The sequence below is a fragment of the Carcharhinus amblyrhynchos genome, chromosome 9 (assembly GCF_965287045.1).
Source record: "Carcharhinus amblyrhynchos chromosome 9, sCarAmb.v2.hapA, whole genome shotgun sequence".
In the NCBI taxonomy this organism is placed as follows: domain Eukaryota; kingdom Metazoa; phylum Chordata; class Chondrichthyes; order Carcharhiniformes; family Carcharhinidae; genus Carcharhinus; species Carcharhinus amblyrhynchos.
This window is the reverse complement of record NC_137332.1, coordinates 96,216,775-96,226,223: the sequence shown is the minus strand read 5'-3', so window position 1 is coordinate 96,226,223 and position 9,449 is coordinate 96,216,775.

The following is a 9,449-nucleotide window of genomic DNA, read 5'->3' as shown; positions in this document are numbered from 1 at the left end:
AAGTGCGGCCGCACTAGAGTAGTGTACAGTTGCAACATTACACTGCGACTCCTAAATTCAATCCCCCTACCAATAAACGCCAAGACACCGTACGCCTTCTTGACAACCTTATCTACTTGATTCCCAACTTTCAGGGATCTATGTACACACACACCTAGATCCCTCTGTTCATCCACACTATTCAAAGTCCTCCCGTTAGCCCTATACTCGACACATCTGTTGCTCCTACCAAAGTGAATTACCTCACACTTCTCCGCATTAAATTCCATCCGCCACCTCTCGGCCCAGCTCTGCAACCTATCTAAGTCTCCCTGCAGACTATGACACCCTTCCTCACAATCTACCACACCTCCAATTTTGGTGTCATCAGCAAATTTACTAATCCACCCAACTATACCCTCATCCAGATCATTAATAAAAATTACAAACAACAGTGGCCCCAAAACAGATCCCTGAGGCACACCACTTGAGAATGAGAAGCTGTTCTCCTACCTGCAAGCAAGTCCGTGGTAATAATAAGGGGATAACCCAGCAGAAGGGATTTTAGATGTGGGAGAGCCACACAATTGTGAGGATGTAGATATGGACGAAGGAGAGGGTAGGATAAAGGAAATACCCTTAGTAACAGCTGAGGAGACCCTTTTTGTAGATGGGCCACGCAAATATGTGGAAGGATCACCCCAAACAGGGTGGACGGTAGTGAATGACAAATTAGAAACAGTAAGGTCAGGAAGGATTGACAGAGGTCTATCTGCACAGGTAGCAGAACTAGTGGCACTCACACAGGCACTAGAGTTATCTGAAGGTAAAACAGTAAACATCTATACAGATAGTCACTATGCTTTCAGAGTCATACATGACTACACGACAGCATAGGGAAGAAGAGGATTCATAACCACAGGAAGAACCCCTATTAAGCATCAGCAAAGAACTGAGGCACTCATGAGAGCTAGTGAGAAACCTAGAGAAGCCACAGTAATAAAAATGAAAGTGCACCAGAAAGATCCAGGAAGAGATAACCCAGGCCGGTTAAATTTCAAAGGGAACCAAGACACAGATAGGGTGGCACAGTTAGTCTTAGAACAGGAGATAATTGACAAGCTGCCAATAGCAGCGATAGAACAGACAGGAGACGAGATAGATATTCGGGACTTACATGCGCATATCTTGAAAGAGGAAAAGGAGAGATGGGAAACACAGGGAGCAGTCAAAGGGACTGATAACATTTGGAGACGGGAAGACAAAGTAATAGAACCAGAGTGCGTACGAAACACTCTATTGGAACCACACCATGGACTCTCACATGTGGGTAGAGAGGCCATGATAACTAGTATAGGAATGGAATGGTGGTGGAAAGGGATGGGAAGAGATATAGCCCAACACTGTCACTGATGTGTGACATGCGGGCAACACAACCCTGGTAGACCCATAAAAATTAAAATGGGACACCAGCCTAGACCAAAGGGACCCTGGGAACATCTGCAAATGGACTTCACAGGGCCACTACCACAATCCCACGGCAAAACCTATTGTCTGGTTATTATAGACCAGTTCACCAGGTGGGTAGAAGCATTCCCTACTACAAATTGTACTGCTACCACAGCAGCTGGAATATTGGTAGAAGAGGTAACCCCTAGATGGGGAGTACCCCTACAAATCGATTCAGAGCAAGGGACGCACTTCACTGGAAAGGTGGTAAAAACAGTATACCAATTAATGGGGATAGAAAAAAATTTCACATCCCTTACCACTCACAGAGTTCTGGAATGGTGGAATGTATGAATAGAACATTTAAGAATGCACTAGCTAAAGCCATACAAACATCCGGAAAAATGTGGACAGAGGTATTGCCCACTATACTAATGAGATTAAGAGCTACCACAAACCGGACAACTGGATTAACCCCTTATGAACTAATGACAGGACGGGCGATGCAATTACCAGAGAGCATCATAACAGGTGGGACCGATGTAGGTCCACTAAAAGATAAAATCAGGAGATATGTTTTGGAACTAAGCACCCAACTCAAAGGGATGTGCAAATTGGTAAAAGGCAATCAGGAACAAAGAGATGCAGAGGAAGAGCTTGAAATGCTCCCTGACATCCCAACAGCAGGAAGTTGCATCCTAGTAAAAACAATTCCTGACAAACCAGGGTTTGCACCAAAATGGAATGGGTTACTTGAAGTTACAATTAGTGGAGATACCTGTGCCTATCTAGACACAAGAGGGAAAGGCATATGGAAACATTGGACACAGCTGGAATTACACAAAGGAATGCATGAATAAATGAATGAGTGAACAAGTGAACTAACAGAACTGCTTTCCCCAACACAGGCAAAGACTGTGAGCAAGAACAACTGGCGCGTGCGGGTCAATAGATAGCATAACTTTTGGAGATTATATAGATTATAGTGTTTGGTTTGATATTTGATCATTGCGAATATATATGTAATCGTATATGTAACTGTACTACTTTGCGTTGTCATGACTGTAAATTTGACCGGATTGGAGAATAATCTATTTTACAAAGCTCACATACATTTACACAGGAATCGAACTGTATGTTACCCATTAGCACAATCAGTAGAAGCCCTATTTGTAGTCACCCCTGGGTGGACCCTTCATGGTTTATATACTATAGATACATCAGTTACACCCTGTAAGGGACAAATTGGCAAATATAAAAGAGATATACAAGGGAGATGTGTGGGACTTGTAAACTCTGCTGCGGAGGGAGGAAAAGTTTGTTCAGGTGGGAGGAAAAGCTTTGTTTTACGGCGCAGGAATGGGGATGTGCCTATGCCTTGGTCCCTAAGAATGATTCCTGCGTGCAGACGCAGTGTGTCCATCAACATTGTCAGGTTAATAAGGGACAGATTACTTGCACTTGTGATGAACAGAAATGTCTGAATATAACTGTGGGAAGACAGCTCATTTGTGGACAGTGCAATGGAACTCACATAAGCTCAGCCAAATGGACGTATCCATGTGATACTTAGTAAGTGGTGGGATCAAATGGGGAGTCAAGTGGAGAGACATTAAGTGGACACTGACTTTTAGTGCAGACAGATACATGAAACTAAAAATGTGCAGGACAGACAGTTATTTAAAATTAAACATGCAGGAATCAGATACTGCAGGAAACCAGTTGAGAGCTTGAGGCACTGTTAAGATAAGGACAGATCTAGGACAATAAGGAGATCAGTCATAAATGGGAACAGGAATACATGAATGCAGGAAAACCAATTACTGTATTTATAGACCAAAACTAAGTCATTGATAGTCACTGATAGACGAAATGTTTCCATTCTATGAAACAATGTGATGTTAAATGCCAATGTCTGTATCTGTCTTGCTGTAACGATGTGTTAAATTATTGATCCTACTCAACTACAACAATGTGTTAAATGGCTAATGTCCAGACTATCCATTGTCTGAAACGTATAAAAACAAACCACTCCTATTGTATTATTGAGAGAAGGTAGCTGCCAAGTACTGTGGAGTGCCAGTGCCTTTTCTCCACGAAGCTTTGTTAAATAAAACTATTTTGTTGCACCCCTAGTCTGACTCTCAATTGATAATTTCCCACAACAGCCGTGTATCAATCCCAAATTAACTCATTACCCCACTCTCTCCCCATAGCCCTGATTCTCACCTATACCTCGGTACCTTACAATCTTACAGTGCAAAAGGAGGCCATTCAGCCCAATGAGACTGCACAGGCCACAATCACAGGATGTAACATCACTGGTTAGGCCAGCATTTATTCCTTAATTACCCTTCAGAAGATTGTTGGGAGTTGCCTTCTTGAACTGCAACAATCCTTGAGTTGTAGGTACATCTATAGTGCTGTTAGGGAGGAAGTTCTAGGATTTTGACCCAGTGGTGGTGAAGGAATAGGTGACATATTTTCAAGTCAGGATGGTGAGTGACTCAGAGTGGAACTCAGGGCGGCACGGAAGCACAATGGTTAGCACTGCTGCTTCACCGCTCCAGGGTCCTGGGCTCGATTCCCGGCTCAGGTCACTGTCTGTGTGGAGTTTGCACATTCTCCTCGTGTCTGCGTGGGTTTCCTCCGGGTACTCTGGTTTCCTCCCATAGTCCAAAGATGTGCGGGTTAGGTTGATTGGCCATGCTAAGAAATTGCCCCTTAGTGTCTAGGGATTTGTAGGTTAGAGGGGATTAGTGGGTATGATATGGGTCTAGGGCCTGGGTGGGGTTGTGTTAGGTGCAGACTCGATGGGCCGAAGGGCCTCTTTCAGCACTGTAGGATTCTATGATTTAGTCCCCAAAGGTCAGTAACTTCTGCTTTTTAGGCACTTTACTTTGAACCTTGTGGTATTTTTCATCACTAGTCTTTAGCAAAGCTGGAATTTCATTACTCAACAGTTTATGTTTTAAATTCAAGCTTACTAAGTCACGGGTTTCAGAAACATTTACTTATTTCTGACTGGGGCATGGTGCATGGGGGGAACACTGCTTTTCCTGGGGCAGGTTGTAATGGACACAATTCCAAAATGTGCAACTGATGCAAGATTTGGAAGTATTTGCACAGTGAGGAGACAAGTGATGGACTTCAAGAGGATGTAGAGAAACTGATGGGATGGGCAGACCCGTGGCAGATGAAGGTTAATGTAGATCAGCGGGAAGTGATACATTTCGGTCAGAAGAATGAGAAAATACGACACAAAATAAAGATTACAATTCTAAATGCAGGAGCAGGGGGAGCTGGGTGCATTGTGCATCAATCATTGGAAGTGGCAGGACAAGTTCCAGTTACTAAATTACATTGAACCCTGAGTTTTGTGCAGAGTACAAAAGCAAGTCAGTTATAAACATTTATGAAACACTGGCTCAGCCTGATTGGGAAGAATGTGAATGTTTTTGAAAAGATGCAGGAAATGTTTACGAGAATGTTTCTGAGGATGAGAGAGTTCAGTTTTGTGGTTAGATTGGTGAAGCTGGCATTGTTGTCCTTGGAGAAGAGAAAGTTGAGAGGAGATTTGTTAGATGTATCCAAAATTGTGGAGGGGGTGGGGGGTTCTGGATAGAGTAAATGGGAGAAACTGTTCCCATCAGCAGAATTGACATGAGGGAAAACCTTCTTATCCAACATGTGGTTTGGGTCTGGAATGCACTGACTATTTGCTGCAGACAGATCCAATTGCTGTCTTCAAAAAGGAACTGGATAATGATCTGAAGGGAAAAGGCTTTACAGGAATAAATGGGAAAGGGGGACAAGTGGGACTAGTTGAGTTGCTGTAGCAGGGAATTGACACAGAGACAAGACGATGCGCTGAAAGAACTCCTGGCTATAAACATTCTTTGATTCTACGAGTCACTTGCTCTGACATCTAACCATTCAGACTATTCAATATTCAAAATGTATTGCACCACAAATAATAACCATGACAGTGGAAGCACTGGGAGCGATCAGCCTCCACTGAGTAGAAGGTGCACCCACAATATTTTCTTCTGATTATTTTCGTTTGGCCAATAAGAATACATTGCTTTGTAATTCCACACAGTTCAAGAGGTGAATAGAAGTTTTCAAACCCTACTATATCCACCTCCTGGACCACTCCTCCACTCATATACACACACGCACCCTGAAGCTTAATTGCAATAAATAAATAATTCCATACATTGAGTTGTGGAGCATCAGAATTGTGGTGATTGGTTAGCTCAGTTGGTTGGATTGTAATACAGAGTAAGGCTAGCAGCATGGGTTCAATTCCTGTACCAGCTGAGGTTATCCATGAAGCCTTCTCAAGCTTGCTCCTTGTCTGAAGTGTGGTGAATCTCAGGTTAAATCACCACCAGTCAACGCTCTCTCTCTCTCTCCCCAAGGGGAAAGCAGCCAATGTTCCTCTGGGACTGTAAAGACTTTCAATCAGACTAGTAACCCACAAACCCAAAATAAATAAAACTAAAACTTAAATTTATTTGAACAAGATTTTTAGGCTCCACTTGTTTGCAATAACTGTCCAATTGTAAATCTACAGTCGTAACCACATGGCAAGACCGGGTCCTGTAAATGGTGAATTCAGAATGTTTATTAACAATCAAAAGGTAACAAGTCAGAAAGATAAAAAGCAAAGTGTCAATTAATAGTAATTCACAGTCAGAAGAAAGCTTAACTCTGAAAATTGGACAGATTTCTCACCACTCTGCTCAGATCCGGATGTGAAGTGACAGCTGTGAAAACATGTAAAAGTACTTCCCCACCAAATATTTCTCAAGACCCTTTCTTATACCTTAATGAGATTGAATATCTTTGACAATTGTGAAAAATACCCAGTTGGCCGATGACTTGTCAATAATGAAATAAGAGTTTGCCTCACTGGGTTTGTTTTTGCTAATTGTGCGCAATGTCTCAACTTTAAGGCTCTATTAAACTTTATCTCTTATCTTGAATTAGTCCAAGTGTCAAACAATAATTGGTGAATATAACTGTCTGTCACTTATAATAGACATGATGTACAGTTGTCGGCACTGGACTGGGATAAGCACAGCAAGAAACCTTACATGTTAAACATGTTAAAATCCAGGACTTTAACCTGCTGTTGTGAGACTTCTTTCTTATAATAAAACAGGAGCCTATTCATTCTCTCTGAAAAGGTTAACAAGTTCATGTTATCTTTTTTAATCTGTCTGGAAAAAGCAACATCTTATAATTCTCATTACATTTGAAGAATTTGTATTAAAGTCAAGGGTTAATGACATAATGTGTTTAGAATTATAACATTTATAACCTTTTTGTGTTACAGGTGACATTATCAGTCTTACAACTACATTAATGAATTACTTATTCTTTAATTATATCACATTTAAATCTAATTTTCATGAATCTGGCTGGTTTCCAATACAGTAAGAAGTAGCACAACACCAGGCTCTTACTGTGTTTACCCCAGTCCAACGACAGTGTCGCCACATCATGGTTTCCATTAAAGCAGGTTTTTGGGATTTTTTAATGGTTTTTGTCAATTCATTACAAAATTCTCAATTGCACATTAATTCAGATTACACAATGCTAGTTATACTGAAAGTATTGAGTTTGAAACTACCAACAAGCTATCAGTTCTGCCCAAAGGTCTTTGAGCTGAAAACATTAACTCTGGTCTCTCTCTTCACAGAGAGGCTGCCTCGATACCACCACTCACAGTGCTTTTGACTGACAGGAAATGGAATGCAGAAAAGGTATCTCATTAAAGAATTAGTGACAGCTTGCTTCTTGACAAAGAGTCTTTTAGCCTAGTTACGTGATAAACTTGAGTTAACAGAGCATGCTCCTTAAAGTAATCACAATTAAACACCGGAAATGGCTGCTTCTCCACAAACCGGACACTTTTTGTGTGAATTGAATGAGAAAGATAATGATTTTTGGGGCTCCCAACTGCCATCTTGGATAACAGTCTCACAATATGGGGTGGGCCATTTAGGAGAATGTTCTTCCCTCAGAGGGTGGTGAACCTGTGGAATTCTCTCACACTGGAGTCTGTGGAAGGCACATCACTGAATGTAATTAAGAAGGAAATAAATAGGTTTCTAAACTTTAAAAACACAAGGAAAATGGGGAGTGTGAAATTGAGTTAGAGGATCAGCCATGATAATAAAGAGTGGTTTGAAGGGCCAAGTGGGCTCCTCCAGCTCCAATTTTCTTTGTTTCTATATAACATTGATTGCCATTGGCAGATTGATGCAGTTGTCTCTTGCAATTGTATGTTTCAGTTTGCACTCATTGTAACGGCTATATTCAGCTCCCCACCAAAAAGTGACGATTGTCATTTGTGAAGTGAATTGTTATATTCGTTGTTGAGTGGTGTGACGTGCAGTCAGTGTCTTGCTAATTGGAAGCAGTAATATTGTTCAGAAGTTTCCATGCCAATCTATTTTATAACTCCACTTTGATTTCAACTGCAGGATGGAAACTTCAATATCAACTGTGCACATTCATAGCTAAAATGGTTCTGGCCTGATTAAATATAGATGCAAAGAAAATAGAATCAGGAATAGGCTATTTGTCCCTTTAAGCCTGTTCCACCATTCATTATGATCATGGCTGATCATCCAATTCAGTATCCTATTCCCACTTGCCCCACATATCCTTTGACCCCCTCTTCGCCCCGAGAACTATACCTAATTCATCCGTGAAAACATTCGATGTTTTGTCCCCAACTGCTTTCTGTAGTAGCGAATTCCACAGGCTCACCTATCTGGGTGTGGAAATTTCTCCTAATCACACTCCTAAAAGGTTTACTCAGTAGCCCTAGACTTTGACCCCTGGTTCTGAACACCCCCACCATCGGGAACATCCTTTCTGCATCTATCCTGTCTAGTCCTGTTGGACATTTACAGGTTTCAATGTGATCTCTGCTCATTCTTCTGAACTTCAGCAAAAGTAATTGTAACAGACTCAATCTCTCCTTATCTGTCAGCACTCCCATCTCAGGAATCAGTCTGGCAAACCTTCTCTGCACTCCATCTGGAACAAGAACATCCCTCCTCAGATAAGGAGTAAAAATACACACAGTATTCCAGCTGTGGCCTCATCAAGGCCCTGTATAATTGCATTAAGACATCCCTGATCCTGTATATGAATCCTCTCACTATGAAGGTCAACATACCATTTGCCTTTTTCACTGCCTGCTGTATCTGCATGCTTACCGTCCATGACTGGTGTATGAGGACACCCAGGTCTAGTTGCACATTCCCCTCGCCTAATTTATGGCCATTCAGATAATAAACTGCATTCCTCTTTCTGCTACCATTGTGGATAACCTCACATTTCTCCACATTGCATCTGTCATGTATTTGCGCTCTCGCTCAGCTTGTCCAAATCATACTGATTGCATCCTCACAGCTTACCCCCAAAATTGAATATATTTGGTTATATTGGAAACATTATTAGATTTCTCTGATCGTTTAGCTTTTATTCAGTGATGTAACGTGCCAGCCATCCATTTTCCAAGCCCAGCATCTTTCACATAATCAGGGTATTCCCATTTAATCCAGAGTAATGATTGAAATAGAACTGCATTGGTTCTAGCAATGTTGAACATTACGTGACCATCCACTGAGCCGATTTCAGAAGAAAATAAAGCAGACAGGAAACAACACTTGGAGACAGTGGTTTAACTCGGCAGATTCAGAATGAACCTATCAGCAGCAAATACAGGGAGGAACCAGCCTGTGATTGGATGCACAGGTTTTCCATATTTTCCAAACATGGTGGGGGTATTCCCGGGAATCCGCTGCTCTTGTCCTTCTAGGTGGTAGAGGTTTTGGGTTCAGAAGGTGCTGACTAAGGAGCCTTGATGTGTTCCTGAAGCGTATCTTGTAGCTGGTACACACAGCTGCCACTGTGCATTGATGTTGGAGGCAGTGAACGTTTGTGGATGGGGTTAGTAATCCGGGTCCTGCCCCAGTAACACAGCCATCATACAT